The sequence below is a fragment of the Orcinus orca genome, chromosome 8 (genome assembly GCF_937001465.1).
Source record: "Orcinus orca chromosome 8, mOrcOrc1.1, whole genome shotgun sequence".
In the NCBI taxonomy this organism is placed as follows: Eukaryota; Metazoa; Chordata; class Mammalia; order Artiodactyla; family Delphinidae; genus Orcinus; species Orcinus orca.
In genome coordinates this window covers 49,489,144-49,506,039 of record NC_064566.1, presented here as the reverse complement: position 1 = coordinate 49,506,039, position 16,896 = coordinate 49,489,144, and the positions used below count along the sequence as shown (strand labels likewise).

Sequence of the window (16,896 nt, the reverse complement as noted above, 5' to 3'; positions counted from 1 at the left end):
ATGTTCCTGCGTCATCTTGAGAGGGGGAGGAGGCTGCTCAGGTATTGTCAGGTAGCAGGTCTGTGGTTGTGTCAGCTCATTGTCATGGGAGCAGGCATGAAACTGGCCATCTTGTCTGATGTCTTGTCACATAACCTCTGAGAGGGTGGAAGGGGGATTGCAAGAAGATTTTCTGATTAATGAGATAGCTGTTTACTGTTTTGTAGCCTTTTTTTTTTTTTAAAGAGGGCCTGATTCTTTTTTATTCATTTATTTATTTAGTTGCATTGGGTCTTAGTTGTGGCAGGCGGGCCCCTTAGTTGTGGCATGCATGTGGGATTTAGTTTCCTGACCAGGGATCAAACCTGGGCCCCCTGCACTGGGAGCATGGAGTCTTACCCACTGCGCCACCAGGGAAGTCCCTGTAGCTTCTGTCTTAAAGTGTGTTTTTTTCCACTTTTTCCCTTGAACCCTTTTTTCTTTTTCTTCCCTCTTTCTAGCTAGAGTCAAGAAGCTCTAGTTCTCTTGAGTCTCCATAACTTTCTTTATGAAAAATCTAGTTTAATAAAAAAGAACAGTAGACTAGGAATTAGCTGTGGTTGTGATACTATTGACGTTTCTGGGCCTCAGTTTCCCCATGCCAGGTATTTTGAACCTATCTCACAAGGTTGATGAATGCAGATTTTATGAGATAATGTGACAAGTATTTAGTGTTATACAGATGTGAGTAATTTATTATTAGTTCTCTTTTTCTGAATTGTCTGATCAACTATACAGTTCCCTGGTTCTTCCCCTCTTTTTACTACTTTATGTCTCCTAGGTTCTCACTTTTCCTTATAACCTTCCTTTTTAACTCTTAATGACAACTGGAAAAGTGTGGCCACACCTGGTACAGTTGTAAGGCAGAGGGCTGAGCCTTAGAAAAAGTGATGTTTGTTAGCTTTTGAGTGTAATATCTTGTCATTAACTTGAACGAGACTCTTTACCGTTCTGCGCCTCAATTTTCACATTTGCTCCCGGTGTACCACGCAGCTTGATTCTTGTGAGCCTTGAAGTCATTTTCATTCTGGAGAATCTCCTTTAAAATACAAGCATTACTGGGTTGAGGGTACCCTTGAACTGAGAATCAAAACTAGCCTTTGTTAGATTCCATATATATGTGTTAGCATACGGTATTTGTCTTTCTCTTTCTGACTTACTTCACTCTGTATGACAGACTCTAGGTCCATCCACCTCACTACAAATAACTCAATTTCATTTCTTTTTATGGCTGAGTAATATTACATTGTATATATGTGCCACATCTTCTTTATCCATTCATCTGTTGATGGACACTTATGTTGCTTCCTTGTCCTGGCTATTGTAAATAGAGCTGCAGTGAACATTTTGGTACATGACTCTTTTTGAATTATGGTTTTCTCAGGGTATATGCCCACTAGTGGTATGGGTCATATGGTAGTTCTATATGTAAGTTTTTAAGGAACCTCCATACTGTTCTCCACAGTGGCTGTATCAATTTACATTCCCACCAACAGTGCAAGAGTGTTCCCTTTTCTCCACACCCTCTCCAGCATTTATTGTTTCTAGATAAGAACGTAGGGGTAAGACGGGAATAAAGACACAGACCTACTAGAGCATGGACTTGAGGATATGGGGAGGGAGAAGGGTAAGCTGTGACAAAGTAAGAGAGTGGCATAGACATATATACACTACCAAACGTGAAATAGATAGCTAGTGGGAAGCAGCCGCATAGCACAGGGAGATCAGCTTGGTGCTTTGTGACCACTTAGAGGGGTGGGATGGGGAGGGTGGGAGGGAGGGAGTCTCAAGAGGGAAGAGATATGGGAACATATGTGTATGTATAACTGATTCACTTTGTTATAAAGCAGAAACTAACACACCATTGTAAAGCAATTATACTCCAATAAAGATGTTAAAAAGACAAAAAAAAAAACCCGCAAAAAACTAGCCTTTGCTAGTGCGGATTAGGTTAGGGTATATCCACTGGGGGAATAGGTCACAGTAGGACACTGGGGTGGGGGATGGAGGCTGGCAAGAGGGCAATTCTTAGTTTACTGATGCAGGAAGGGTGTCAGGGCCTCAGGGCATACTTGATGCTGCCTTTCTTGTAACCCACACCCAACTTCTCTTCCTGAGCTGAGCAGGTACCTGTACTCTCAGCCAGAAGTCAGAGCTTGGTGAAGCCTGATTCCCCCAGGAATTCAGTGATAAAAATTAGGGCACTTGAACAGATCTAATTGGCTGAACTGAGTGAAGGGCAGAGGCTTTCCCTGGGGGCTCCTTGTAATCTCCTGTGGTTATAGACTTTTCAGGTTGGACTAATTAAAATGTTGGCAGCTGGACTCAATACTTTCCTTGTACTAGGTCCTGCTTCAGACTCCTGGAGTACCAGAAGTTGGCATGGGGCGGTCTTTCCTGGGGAACTGAGGAGTGGGTTTCCATTTCCACATCTAACTAAATGCATGATGATGTAATAATTTCTGTCCAGAATGGGCGGCTACACATTTCATGGTGGAGAGAGATGTAGGCTGAGCCCTGCATCCACATATGCCTGGATTTGGTACTCTCCAGACTCCCAAGGTGCCCTTTCAGGTCGATTGTCTGTTCTATTAGCTCTCAAGTGGCTTTGCTCTGTCAGCTGGCAAGTAATTTCCATTGCCCTGGGGTATCCTTCCCTGATGTGTGTTCCTGTTCCAGAAAAAGGGATATTTATTAAGTCCTGCCATGTGCCAGGTCAGGGCTAGTGTTTCACACAGCTGTCTTTTGAGATATGGCCACATCTTTTCATAATGCCCAATTTATAGATGAGAAAATACTCATAAAAGGAAAATAATTTGCCTGATAGTCATTACAGCCTGTAAGCAACTGAACCAGAATTCAAATCCAGGTCTCTCCCAAAGCCTCTGGTTACCTTCCTAAGGCAGCACAAACACTTTCCTATCCTCATATCTTTCTAAGCTGAGCAAATTTCCTGCCTCCAGTTCCTACAGCCAGAATTATTTTCTTGACCTGCCTTTCCAGAGCACTCTGCCCTTCCCTCTATTCTGGCTGATATCCAATGAGGCATGGATCTACCTCCCTCATTTGGCTGCTCCCACTCCTGCAAGCTGTGGCCCTCAGGATGTGTTCTCCGAAGACCCAAAGGAAGCTGTAGTGTTGAAACTTCAGGCATCATGACAGACTGGTAAGGAGAGAGGTTTTGGGCATAGTCTCGGCTAGTTCCCTGCACGAAGCCAGGCCTGGGTCTTCTTGGTTTGCGGGAGTGTGCTTTGTTGTTCTCGAGGCAGTAGGGCCTTCTAGGCAGCATGCCTTTTGGGTTCCCAAGGAGCAGGCATCTTTTCCCTCAGGTCATTTTCCTTGGCATCTGGCTTTACAGTTTCTTTCTCGTAGTCTCCCTTTGATTAAGAGTCAGATCTGTGCCACCTGGAGTAAAGTACTATGACAAAGCCCTCGGCCTGGCCTTGGTTGCTGGAATATTCCTGCTGACTGTGGGTACTTGGGTTATTTTTGCAAAGAGCATGCTAAGTTATTAACCCTGCATTTGGGTCTTATGTTTTCTGCAGCCTCTGCCTACTGGTGTGCCTCACTTCACAGGATAAAGGCTTTCCTGAAGAAGGCAAGCCTGTGAAGGCATTTTTAAAAGTTGAATTATCTTTCTCACTGACTTGAAAAAAATTATAAAAGTATTTTCATGCCTTTTTCTATGCATATAGCATATATGTTTAGTGTTTAACATCAAAAGTTTGTTCCTTTGGGAATAAATGGCAAATTAGAACATAACAAAATACAGTTAAAAGACCTTTAACAGGGAAAATAATAAAATATTAATGACAATCAAAATAAATTCCAAAATAGGTAGGCTGAAACACAGTGTTTTTTGTTTGTTTGTTCTGTTTGGATACAATGGGAAATCTGGAATAGCATAATCAGCAGAATGATCTAGATAGTGACATGATACCGTTTTGCCTTCTCCAGTATTAGCAATAGATTAGGAGATGTCCTTAGGCGAAGGGGAGAAGAATGCATTCTGGGACTAGAACTGTGTAGTTCCAACTACTCATTTGTGTCTAAGGACAGAAGTAACTAGTAACTACCTTTCTGGGTGTCTGTTTCCATGTTAAATGAAAGCAATACCTACCCTGTTTAATTTTATGAGGATTAAATAAGACAATGTATGTAAAGTGTTTTGTAAACTCTGAAATACTATTGTTGTCATACTCAGTGGGTGACTGGAGCCAATTTGCTAGCACTGCAGGAGGCTTTTGGTTTAAGATATGCCTTAGGGACTTCCCTGGTAGTCCAGTGGTTAAGACCCTGCACTCCCAATGCAGGGGGTATGGGTTTGATCCCTGGTGGTCCGGGAACTAAGATCCTGAGTGCTGCCTGGCACAGCCAAAACAGCAACAAGAAAAAGATGTGGCTTAAACCTATGACATAGGTGGGAAGAAGAATGCTAAGTTGATGAGTAAACCGTTGAATGCTGTTTGGGCAGCAGCTGAGAGGAATTCCTGTGAGGTGAGAGAAAGAGCCACATTCGTCCCTTCATTCTGTATCTGTTGAGTCCTGTCGGGTGGAGGAGAAAGAAATACAGATGTCTACCTATTAAATGTATGGTATGCTAAGTATGGAGGGTTCTTGATTTAGGAATGAAAGCTCCATAAAGACAGGAGTTTTTGTCTGTCTTTTACACTGCTGTGTTTTCACCCAAGAGCAGTACTTGGCACATGGTAGGCTCTTGATAAATATTTGTGGAAAGAAAGGCTAAGTTTTGGAATCAGACAGACTGGGTTCATATTTGGGCTCTGCCCTTCACCAGCCCCTTTCCTGAGCAAGCTGCTTAATCTCTCTGATGCTCAGTTACCTCATTTATAAAATGGGACTAGGATTAGCTATTACAGAGGATAATTGGGGGGATTTTTTTTTAAAGTAAAGGTTTTAAAACTTTTGTACAAGTCCTAGTAAGTGCTCAATGAAAGATGGTTCCTTTTGTTTTCCCTTCCTGGTTTGCAAAGTGGGATGGAAGCACCGAGGACAAAGCAGATCTGCTTGGGGAGCCTAGCCAATGGCTTCACAGGTTTGATCTGACCACATCTTTCTAATGTGTGAGATTAGAATTATTGGTATTATTTCCTCACAAACAGAAGTCCCTGGGATTGAGCAGGAGTGTTGGAATATATATGCTTTGCCTCTGTGTTTCCCGGGGTCTTGGTGGGAGGGTCTGGCTCTTGTCTTTCAAGGCAAGATAATGTTTGCCCTGCAGGTTTGTGCAGAGGTTGTTCCCAGAAAGAGCAGCTTCCCCTGGAGAGTCTGGACTCACCTGATTTGGATTAGGCTTTCATAGCCAGCCATCACTGCCTCCCCTTACACCAGTTATTGTTAGTTATAGCTTTGAAAGGTGTCCTTAGCTTGACTTCTGCTCCGGATCAGTTGTAAATTCTCACAGCACATGGAGCAGAGCATGTTTGCATGAGTTAATCAGGTATTTATGAGTTGACCTTTGCTAGTGAAAACCTAATTTTCCCTCATGCCTGGGTGACTCCAGCAGGCTGAGGGCCTTTTTCTGAGACATTCCTGGAACTGTTGGAAGTGGCAGCAGGTTTGCCTGCCCTTGTCATATGTGCACAAGACCAGTGGGATATATTTGCCCTTCAGCAAGGGTGCTCAGTGCCTCTCCTTTCTATCCTGTGGTCTTAAGACACTGGACATAATACCACTCTCCTTTCTTTTATCAACATTTAGACTTCAGAGCTTTCTCTTCTGGTTTAGTTTCTTGGAGGATGAGTAAGCAGGGAGGAATTGTCTGGCCATCAGACAGTTGAATTGAAGCCACTTGGCCAGAAGCAGCTAAAGAACATGTTCCTAGATGGGGGTAGTCAGGCACTGGGTAAGTTAGGGTTAGTTTAGGGGTTAAGTGGACCTGGTGTCTTCTAGAAGTAGAGACAGTAGGTGCTCTGGCTGTGTCCTCAGTGCCCTCCTTTGGGAGCTGAGCATTGCTACAAGGGAGATCTCAAATATAGGCTTGAGGAAAGGAGACAGAGGGAAGAGAAGGAATTTTGCTGAGCTGTTGTTATGCTAGGTGCTTTAGACCAATTATTTCCTTTAATATTTACAACAACCTTGTGAAGTTTACAGATGATGAAACTGAAGCCCAGAGAAGTTAAGCAACTTTCCCAAGGTCACAAAGCTAGTGAGCGATAATAATAGTTATCATTTGTTGTATGTCGAGAAGGCACATACCAAGTTTCTTTTTTTAAGTGCTTTATATCTAGTACTCACCACCATCCTATGAAAGATTATTATTACTTCTGCATTGCAAATAAGGAAACTGGGAATTAGAGAGCTTTGGTTACTTGATGAAGGTCACTCATCTAGCAATGGTGGCACAAGGACTTGAATCCAGAATTCTGTGATTGTGAAGCTTGTTCTTTGATGTACACGTCACTGAAGCTGGTAGAGTAGGATTCAGACACAGAGTCACGAGCGCAAGTTTCATGTTTTATTCCATCTCTGTATCCTTATAATCTGAGATAGCGCCTACCGCATTATTAGTCCTCAATAAATGTTTGCTGTGAAATCCAGCTCTGCTCTCCCCCATTGTCCCCTGTTGCTGACTGCATCCTGCCCCAGCTCCTTGGCCTGACTGTCTCCTCTCCACAGTCTGGCCTTACCCTACCTCCCATTGTGGCCTCTCAGAGCTCCCAACACACAGCGTATGATCCAGCTCTGTTCCTCTCTTGCTTCTTCACCACTCTTTTCCCTGGCTACATACTTTTGCTGCCACTATTGCTCTCCATCCCTCTTCAATCCTGTCTGTTCTTTTCTATGCAGTTTCTCTGACTAATCCCTGAGAATACCCCTATCCAGAGTATAATCTTCTCAGTCTGTGCCATATAACTTGGCACCTAATTCACTACTGTTTCACCTTCTAATTGTTTCATGGGCATTAATCTTCTCTCCAGCCAGCTTGTGGTAGTCATATCATAATGGCCCCTCATTAATTTGTGCTTCACACTTTTCAAAGCATTCTCCTATTCAAGACCTGTCTTTTTGCTTGTCATGTCCACAGTAAACCTGTGAAATATGATGGGAGGGAATTGTTATTTCCATATTATATCAGAAAACACAAGTGCAAAGAAGGCAGGTGACTTCCCAAGGTTGTATAACTAATTAGGGGCAGAACTGAGACTAGGTCTCAGGTCTACTGATTTCTGGCTTGGTGTTTTCTTTGCCATGCCTTCCACATTTGTGTTTCTCTCTGGCATTTCTCCTCCTACCTTCAAGGCAGAACATCTATGTTTGGGTTTTCAGCAGGCTTGATTGGTGACCTGGGGAATGGTGGAGTAGCCCGGATAGCAATCTCAGGTACTTCTCAGTGGTGTCAGTGCTCTGGGTTTCTACTGCCTGAGAGAGGTTCTGTCCTTGAACTACTAGGATTATGTTAAACTGAGAAGCATTTTTTTTTTTTTTTTTTTGCGGTACGAGGGTCTCTCACTGTTGTGGCCTCTCCCGTTGCAGAGCACAGGCTCCGGACGCACAGGCTCAGTGGCCATGGCTCACGGGCCTAGCCGCGAGCGGCATGTGGGATCCTCCCGGATCGGAGCATGAACCCGTGTCCCCTGCATCGGCAGGCGGACTCTCAACCACTGCGCCACCAGGGAAGCCCCCGAAAGTGCTTTCTTAAATGGTGATAGCATGATGCTTGGCTCTTCCTTTCCGAAGTCAAGAGGATGAGTGAGTAGTGTGGGAGCCAGCCAGATGTTTTCAGCACCTTGAAGACCAAGGAACTGGTTTACACTAGAAACTGCGTGACACCTTATTCAGAACAGTGACTGATGCAGCCCTGATTCAGGGGCTGAGAGCGAAACCCATGCTCCAAGTGAAGCTCTGTGTAAATTGGTCAAAGGGAATAGCCTGGGGAATTTGGAGCCTATTTAGCTCAGCCTCCAGGAGCAAGAATGTGATTTCTCTACTCTCCTGTGCGGTGCTCGCATTCTCTCTCTCTGTCTATGTCTCTTGCTCTTGCTCTCTCTCATTTTGGCCTTGTTTCCTGCTATGTCTGAATCCAACCAAAGGGAGTAATAATAGTCAGCAGTCCTCCAGAAACATTTAGATTGAACCTCTTGCTCTGAGTTCTGCTTTTGCTGCACTTGGGCCGTAGAAGAGACTAAAACATGTCCTCTATTCTTGTCTTTGGGGAACTTACAAATCAGATAATTTCTTAACTAGTTAGAGAGCGGTTAAATAAATGTGAAACATAGAAGAAGAGAATAGTGTGGACTGGAGTAATCCAAGAAGACTTTCTGAAGGAGATGGTGCTTGAAGGGGCCTAGAGTATAGGATGAATAGGTTAGATTAGTGGTTCTTTTTCATGCTTCTTTAATGAAGTCATTTTTTTTTTTTGATATCCTGATATGACTTCTACTCTTTTGAAGTCCCTTAGCTCTTTTTCTGGACTTCATTCGTGCCATTAGCACATCTTGCCTTATTATAATCATTTGTGTGTAATATAGTGGTTAAAAAGACAGACTCTGGAGTCAGATTTTGTGGGTTTAAATCATGGCTCTATTTACTAGCTGTGTGACTTTAGGCAAGTTATTTAACTCCTAAAAGCCTTGATTTTCCCATCTATAAAATGGGAATATACTTACATGAGGCTGTTATGATGATTAAAAGAGATAATCCCTGTACAGGTCTTGGTGCAGTGTCTGACCCATTGTAAACATCCATTAAATGTTAGCTATAATTGTTCTAATTATCTTATTCTTCTAGATCAGCACTGTCCAATAGAACTTTCTGTAATGATGGGAATGTTCTATATCTGTGCTGTCCAATATAGTAGCCACTAGCTAAGATGGTAGCCGCTGGGCTTCTTTAGGTGTGTTGGAGAGTGGGGCTGACCATGGAAAGTCTTGACAGAGAGGAAGGCAGAGGAGTGAGTTAAAGTGTTTTAAAAGGTAATTTCACCTCTAAGTTAAACATAGAGTTACCATGTGACCTAGCAATTCCCCTTATAGGTATATACTCATGAGAATTGAAAACACTTTCATAGAAAAACTTGCACACGAGTGTTCACAGTAGCATTATTCATAATAGCGAAAAAGTGGAGACAACCCAGATGTTCATAAACTGAGGAATAAATAAACAAAATGTGATATACCCATATATTGAATATTTTTCAGCCATAAAATGGAATGAAGTACAGATACATGCTACAACGTGGATGAACCTTGAAAACATTACTCTAGGTGGAAAGGCCACATATTACATGATTCTATTTACATGAAATGCCCAGAATAGGCAAATCTATAGAGAAAGAAAACAGATTAGTGGTTATCATGAGCTAGAGGGTGGGGATAATGGGGAGTGACTGCTAATGGTTATGGGGTTTCTTTTGGGGGTGATAAAAATGTTCTGAAATTAGATTGTGGTGATGGCTGCACAACTTCATGAGTATACTGAAAACCATTGAACTGTGTACTTTAAATGGGTGAATTGTACCTAAATAAAAACAAAGATAATTTGGGTCTGCTAAAAACTATTGGTTTTGGGCTTCCCTGGTGGCGCAGTGGTTAAGCATCCGCCTGCCGATGCAGGGGACACGGGTTTGATCCCTGGTCCGCAAAGATCCCACATGCCGCGGAGCAACTAAGCGTCTGCACCACAACTACTGAGCCTGAGCTCTAGAGCCCGCAAGCTACAACTACTGAGCCCACATGCCACAACTACTGAAGCCTGCGTGCCTAGGGCCCGTGCTCCGCAACGAGAAGCCACGACAGTGAGAAGCCCACGCACTGCAACGAAGAGTAGCCCCCGCTCACTGCAACTAGAGAAAGCCCGCACACAGCAACGAAGACCCAACACGGCCAAAAATAAATAAATAAATATATTAAACCCCCCCCCAAAACTATTGGTTTTAACACAGCTGTAGAAAGTTATAATTTATTTTCTTTTCTGATTGGAAGTCTTCCCCCAGGACTTCAGCCCACAAAAGTGAGGACTTAGGGGCCCACTCCCGGTTAGAGACGTGAACCTGAACATGATCTTAGGCACGGGCTCACCAGTGGGTAGGTGCAGGATGCAGCATTGTCCTGCTTTGGTTCAAGGGAACTTTTCCTGTCTTTGGCTGGGATTGGCATAGATGAGTCACCCCTTGTAGTGTGAGGGATGTGGGATGTGAAGAATGAGCTGTCATCTCTGTTCTGATGACATCTTGAGTATCACACAATTGTAGGCCAAATATAGGTGCTGAACCATTTGGCCTGAATTCTTTATGGAGAATTCCCTGGGAACCAGCTGAGGACATGGCGAAAGAGAGATAATCTAAGCCTGTGGGAGCAACCAGGTAAAACCAGGTGAGGGATGCTGGTGCAGATATTCTTTTCACCTTTTCACAGATGAGCAATTGAAAGCTCAAGGGAAGTTGATTTTCTTTTTCTTCCCTCTGTAAACAATTATTGGTGGATTACCCTGTGGCTGGTCCATGGGCCTTGTGCTCAAGGAGATCCCAAACACACCCAGGAGATGAAACAGACATCTAATATGTCAAGAACCATCTAGGGAATGCTTCAGATAGGATTGTGCAGAGCCAAAGGAGGGAGAGATGGCTGTGAGCTTGGTGATAAGAGAGGGAGCCTGAGCCTAGGGCCAGAGGGCAGCATGTACTGGGTGGGGACTCCAGGGGGAGTAAGGCAAGATACGTTCTTGTCCTTACACTTCCTGTCCTGTTTCTGTACCTGCTCACTTTCGCTCTACAACAAGCAGGCCTTTGTGCTCCTAATCTAAGCATGCCCCTGTGCTGGGCAAAACTGGAGACACAGACATTATGAGACCTGGGCCCTGTTTCTAGAAGTGCTTAAGGTGTTGGGGGAGACAGACCTGGAAACAGTTGACTCTAATGGTGTGGATCAGGGTGTGTAATAGACAGGGTTGGACTTGGTGTGTAAGACTGAAGACTGATTGACTCTAATTTGGGATTAGGTAAATCTGCCCTTAAATGGGCATTGAGTTAGGACCTTGATAGAGAAGCCTCTTACGGTCATTGCCAAAAAGATGAAGCAGAGTTATAGAATGGTTCTTTTTTTTGGGTGTGGGCTGCTTTGGGTGTCTTTCTTTTTACCCTTAGATTTTATGAAAGAATAGCGGATCTGTGTCCGGGAATAGCTCTCTCTTTCCCTGCCATGCCTTCAAGCAGTGCTGGGCTGACTGCAGAAGACCCTTGTCTGTTCTGCACTTGTTCCATTGCTGTTTTGGAAATATGAAGCCTGAGAAGTGCCAGAGCTATGCCAGTTGCTATAGGGCCGGAAACAGGTGAGGCTTCCAGCCCTGCCTGAGCTCAGGAGTAAGGGGCTTGTCCTCTTCAGCCAGCTTAAGGCCTGCCTTTGCAATGAAACTGGATAAGTAGTCCACACAGCTTGTTTTTCATCTGGGGCTATTTTCAGCCCTGGAGCCCAGCAAGGTGGAATGACCGAGATGCTTTTGTGGGGTTCAAGCTTTTGCCAGATCCTATTTGCCAGGATATGGGCCCAGCCATTTCCCAGGAGATTAGCTTTTCTAAACAAGCAGCGCTAAAAGGAAGGAGCCTTTCCTTCCTTCTCAGTGGGGAGTGTAGGAAATGTGACGGTGGGTGTTCAGTTTAATATTCCAGCTCAGGTCCTAAATGGAGATGTAGGGAGTTTGGAACATTGCCGTATGGTCTCTCAGGTGGTTTTGAGGAAGTCATCTGGATCCTTCTTATATTTTTCTGGTCACCTCAATGGCCAGGCTCTACTATGGGAGGGGCTCTGTACACATGTAGACCTGCTGCTGGCCAGGGACTTGATCTCTTCTGTGTTTGCATGTCTCCAGGGTTAGCAGAGCAGATGGATTGGTCTTGCTGTACTGGCAAGCGACCCATCAGTGGTCCGTGTCCAGTAGTCTTCTCGGGAGTTCCCTATTTAGTGAGTGCTTATTGGATCCAGGCAGCTATGATGGGCGCTGTGCTAGATACTGAGGTTCCATCAGAGAAGCCTCAGATAAGATCATCGTCTTACTCCTGAGGCTTAACACAGTACCCTCAGGAGTACTGTGTTAAGGGAGCTAGCAGTCATTGAGTGACTGCTATGTTCAGCTACTGTGTTAAGTGCTTTCATGGACATTTACTTTTTCATACAGTCTTCTGAGATGACTATTGTTATTAGTATCTTACAGATGAACAGTTAAGAGGTTAAATTACTAGGCCAAACTAACTTTCTCTTAGCCTCTTTCTTGAGGGTCTGGCCTCTTGCCCTGGCAGATGCCTAATAGGATACATGTGCCTTATTTTTAGTATTGTGGGTGTGAGTGGGTCTAGTCTGAGTCTTTTCTAAGTCAGCAGGAGGTGCAGCTATATGCTTAGGCTGGGTGTTGATAATATAGGTAAAGATAATAAAATGTGTATAACCTTGAGGAACTGCCATCGAATGGGGGAGATAGGTAAACAGATATTACAGGGTAGTAGGTATTAAAGGAGCCATAAAAGCAAGGAGGGACCCTTTTACTTTGTGAGGGATGTGGTGAGCAGGGACTTCTACTCTGAGGCCTTCTGTACCTGGTTTCTTGTTCTTCCTTTTCATACCTGTAGCTCCTCATAGGAATCTCCCTTACCACCTGATAATGTGTTTTAACAGTTTTGTGAGTCTTACCTTGTCATCAAGATTGTCAGTCCTTGAGACTAGGTGCTTTTTTTTTTTTTGCTGCTTCTTAGATATCTGACTTGGGGTATCTCACTTACCGTCTCTGGACCTCAGTTGCTTCCTGTAAAATGAGGCTAATGATAGATAGGTATATTACAGTCTGAAAGCGGGGGCCAATCCAGGTGGTAATCTCTGGATATCCACCTACTTCTCCCAATTCTATGATTTCTGTGATCTTACCCTTCTGATCCTGATATAGGACTGGGTGTCCAGCAGGCTTTGAGTTGTTTGTCACAGCGATTGCTGAGAATGTTTTATGGCACCTCAAAAGTCTAAAACTTTCCTCCTGTTAGACCCAGCAGCACTGGCAGAAGCTCTTGGCTTCTCTTTTGGACTCAGTCAACCTTTCTAGCCTGGCAGTTAAGATTTGACTTAGGTTTTAAGCTCAAGGGGATATTGTATTTAAACGTGTTTTCTAGTGTGGTTTCCTTCATTATCATCTAGGTCAGCTAGAGGTAGTGGTTTCCTGATTTTGCTTCTGGAAGTCATGGCTTAGGCAATGGGGATTGGGACCCCACCCTTAGGACTTTTATCTCTCTAGGCTTTGGGCCAGAAGTCTAAAGCTCCTTGAAACACTCTGTGTACAATACCCACGTGAGCTCTAAGCTTGTAAAATACTCAACTTTGGTAAGACTTGGGGAGGGTCATGGAGGGGGTCTCAGGGGACTTAGGGAGAAGTCACAGGAACTCTGAGTGATAGCTAAGTCCACCCACCACTAATCAAACAGTTAATAATAATGAAAATAAAATAAAATAATAAAAATACTGTTAATTGTTATGATAAAAGACAAAGGTATATTGAGTATGTATGTGTTAGGTACAATTCTGCATTTACCTTATTTAATCCACACAACAGCCAATGAGATAGATATTGTTATTCTCATTTTATAAATGAGGAATCTAAGGTCACATATCTAGTACCTGGTGGAAGTGGGACTCAACCTAATATGGGCTAGGCTGCCTCTTTGGAAGGAAGGAGATGTGGTTACAGGCTGTCTCTTCCTTAGCACCTGAGTCATTTATTTTTGGAATGCCTGCTGAGTGGCAGGCACTGTTTGTATACCAGGGGTACTAATTTTATTAATTCATAGTTTTTTTCAATAAAAAGGTAGTATAGCATAAAGTTAAGAGCACTGAGCTACATCCAGAATCCTTGCTCCACTTCTTACTAGCTTTGTGACGTTGGACAAGTTATTCAACTTATTTTAAATTGATTAGTATGTTTAAAGCTCTTCAAACAGTGTCTGGAACCGAGAAAGTGGTCAATAAATGTTAGCTATTATTAATATGATTTCTAAATTGAGGGCTAATAAATGTATCAGGCTGTGGGAATACAGTGGTAAACAAGATAATCCCAACCCTGTCCTTAAGGAGTTTATAACGTAGTGAGGAAGACAGATTTTTAAACAAATGATTAGAAATATGCTGCGTGCTATGGAGAAATGTAGAGTGTGGTGGGTTTCTATATAGAGGGTCTTAACACCGACCTGGGGCTCAGGATTCTCTGAGTCATAGGTAGGAGAATGGCACAAACTCTGGGGCCTAAGTGCCTGCGTTCAAATGCTGGCTCTGCCATTTATTAGCTGTGCTACTTTGGGCAAGTTACTTAATAAGCCTATGCCTTTTACCTGAATAATGAGGAAAATAATAGTATCTATCTCACAAGGTAGTTATGAGGATTAATAAGTAATATTTGCAGTGCTTGGCACATAAGTACTCTGTGTATATATTAAATAAATAGATGCTTTTATGCATTTATCCTTTTTAAAGCATAAATCTTGGTATTCTTTTGTAAAAAACCCTTTATTAACTTGTGCTATCTTGTAGGTCAAAGTCCAAGTTCTTTAATATGGCACATTATAGGGTTATGATATTTTCCTGGGGTAGTCTTTGTTTACAACTATTTTTCTGGTTCTCTTTTACTCTCAGAAGTGACCCTGTTTAGACTATAAATTATGTGGCCACCCCTCATATGAGGCTTTCCATGATCTGACCCCTTCATATTGCTCCAGTCTCATCTTTTGACATTGCTCTGCTAGCACCTTATCTAAGTGTTTCTGTGAGTTACTTGTCATTTATGAAAGGCATGCCTTTTTTTTTTTTTTCCTTTTCCTTCAGTTCTGAGCCTTTGCATATGCTGTCCCCTCTGCCTGGAATAACCTCTCCCTTTCACCTCCATTTTTCTTTCTCTACCACTGCCCTTCTGGTATATACCTACTCATTCTTCAAGATATACTTCAGTTATCTTCCCTACGAAGACTTGGCCTTGCATTCCTGGCTAGGTTTTCGTTTTCTCTTTTGTACCATTACTGTAATTAGTATAGCTCTTCATTATGATTCTTACCACCATTGTACTGCAGTTGTTTACTTTTATGGCCTCTACCAGATTTTGAGTTGCTAGAGGGCAGGGACCAAGTATTCTTTATTTCATTAAAAAAATTGAGTTATGACGATAAAATGAATCTTTACATATGTGTATACCCATGTAACTACCACCCAGATCAAGATACAGATACACTTCTGCATCTTCAGAGTTTAGCATAGAGGTTGGCAAACATTTTCTGTAAAGTAGCAGATAGCAAATATTTTAGGGCCATACGGTTTTTGTCGAAGTGGCAAGTTGTTGCAGGAAAGCAGTCATAGACAATATGCAAATGATCATGCATGGCTGTGTTCCAGTACAATTTTATTTGCAAAAACAGGTGTTGGGCTGGATTTGGCCTGAGGGCCAAATTGCTGATCTCTTATCTAGCACAAATCTGTTGAACTGTAGACAAAGACCTTGCTCTCAGAAACCCTTTTCTTGATTTTCCGGTAGTGGACCAGCTTGTATCTCCAGGGCAGGGCTATGTTTTTGAGAGGTACTTCTTGAAGCAGGTTGCCTTTTCACAGGTTGTTCATATTTATAAGGGAGTAAAATGTAAAATTCCTTCCAGCACAGTTTTGGTGCCCTGTGGTCTGTGGAAATTTAGAGATTAAAGGAATTTATTTGTGTGACTCCCTCATAGTCCCTTGAGGCCGTGGACTGTCTTATTCATTTTGTGCTTAGCGCCTAGCTAGAGTAAGGTCTTAGACAGGGATGCTTAGTAAATATTTGTTTTTGAATGAATAAATTAAATTGCTTTCAGTATTTCAGTAAGCCTAATGAAAATTGTATATTTACATACAATTCAAGTGTCTTTGCTTTTGGTTTCAATTATGCCAGTGCTGTGTGGTAATACTAGTTTGCTCATGCTGATTGGTGATTTGACTGGCAGTTGATGGCATCATAGGACATAAACCTGTCCAGTGAGTGAATGACCTTGGACACAAGTACAGAGCCAAAATAAGCAACTGGTAGCAGGGCCCAGTGCTTGAATGTCTACATGTTTACTTTCACTTTCTTGCTCATTTAGCGTCAAAGCCAGGATGGAGAGGTGTGTGATTTCACAATATGGTTATGGAGTTCTGATAACTGTATATGGTTGGTTAAAATCTGGACCAGCATTTTGAAAAGAAAAAGTAGTGATAATAAACACAGCTGAGAATGTTGAATTATTTCTCAATAAATGTACTTTGTTTATAGACAAAATCATTCAAACAATGAGGAGCTGTGAAAGGAAAATAATCAAAGAGTTGATAAAAAGGATAGGTCCTATTATTTCTGAGTCAGGAATAGGCAGCTAAACTCTGTCATTAACACTAAAATTTTTCCCCTAATGGTTGGCCTTCATCACAAGTACTTTTTACTTATTTTTTTCATTTGGGACTTGTAGTTTAGAGACCTAGATCCTAGTCTGAGGGTAACTTTTCAGTAATCTCTAGGGCACTTTCCCACTACCTGTCCTCCGCCTACCCCCCAAACACATACACACTAAAGCTGGCCAGGCACATAGGGGTTGCCCACTGAGTGACCCTTATTTCCTGCTTCCCCTCATGTCTTAACAGAATTTACATGTATTTGCTGAGGATTGGAAGGGATTGGCATGAAGATTAGGGTGGGGTGGGGGTTGAGTAACTTTACTGTCAAGAAAAAAAGGCAAATTCTCTCCCTAATGGTCCTAATAATAATGAACATATAGATGTTAAGAATACAAAGGATTTTCCACCTTCCAATGCAGGGGACGTGAGTTCGATCCCTGGTCAGGGAACTAAGATCCCACATGCCGTGGGGCAGCTAAGCCCGTGCGCCGCAACTAGAGAGAAG

General features: G+C 42.8%; 1 protein-coding gene across 6 annotated transcripts in view; it reads left to right on the top strand.

The window, feature by feature from the left end:
- The window catches only part of STIM1 (stromal interaction molecule 1), a 198,575-nt gene that overhangs the window by 15,118 nt on the left and 166,561 nt on the right, over positions 1-16,896 (top strand). Inside the window, exon 2 of one of the 6 annotated variants that reach the window (XM_033405564.2) lies at positions 3,022-3,184. The exons of the other annotated variants lie outside the window; for them this stretch is intronic. The gene's annotated coding sequence lies outside the window, so the exon portion shown is untranslated. The remainder of the gene's footprint in view (positions 1-3,021; positions 3,185-16,896) is intronic. 6 annotated transcript variants of the gene reach the window in all.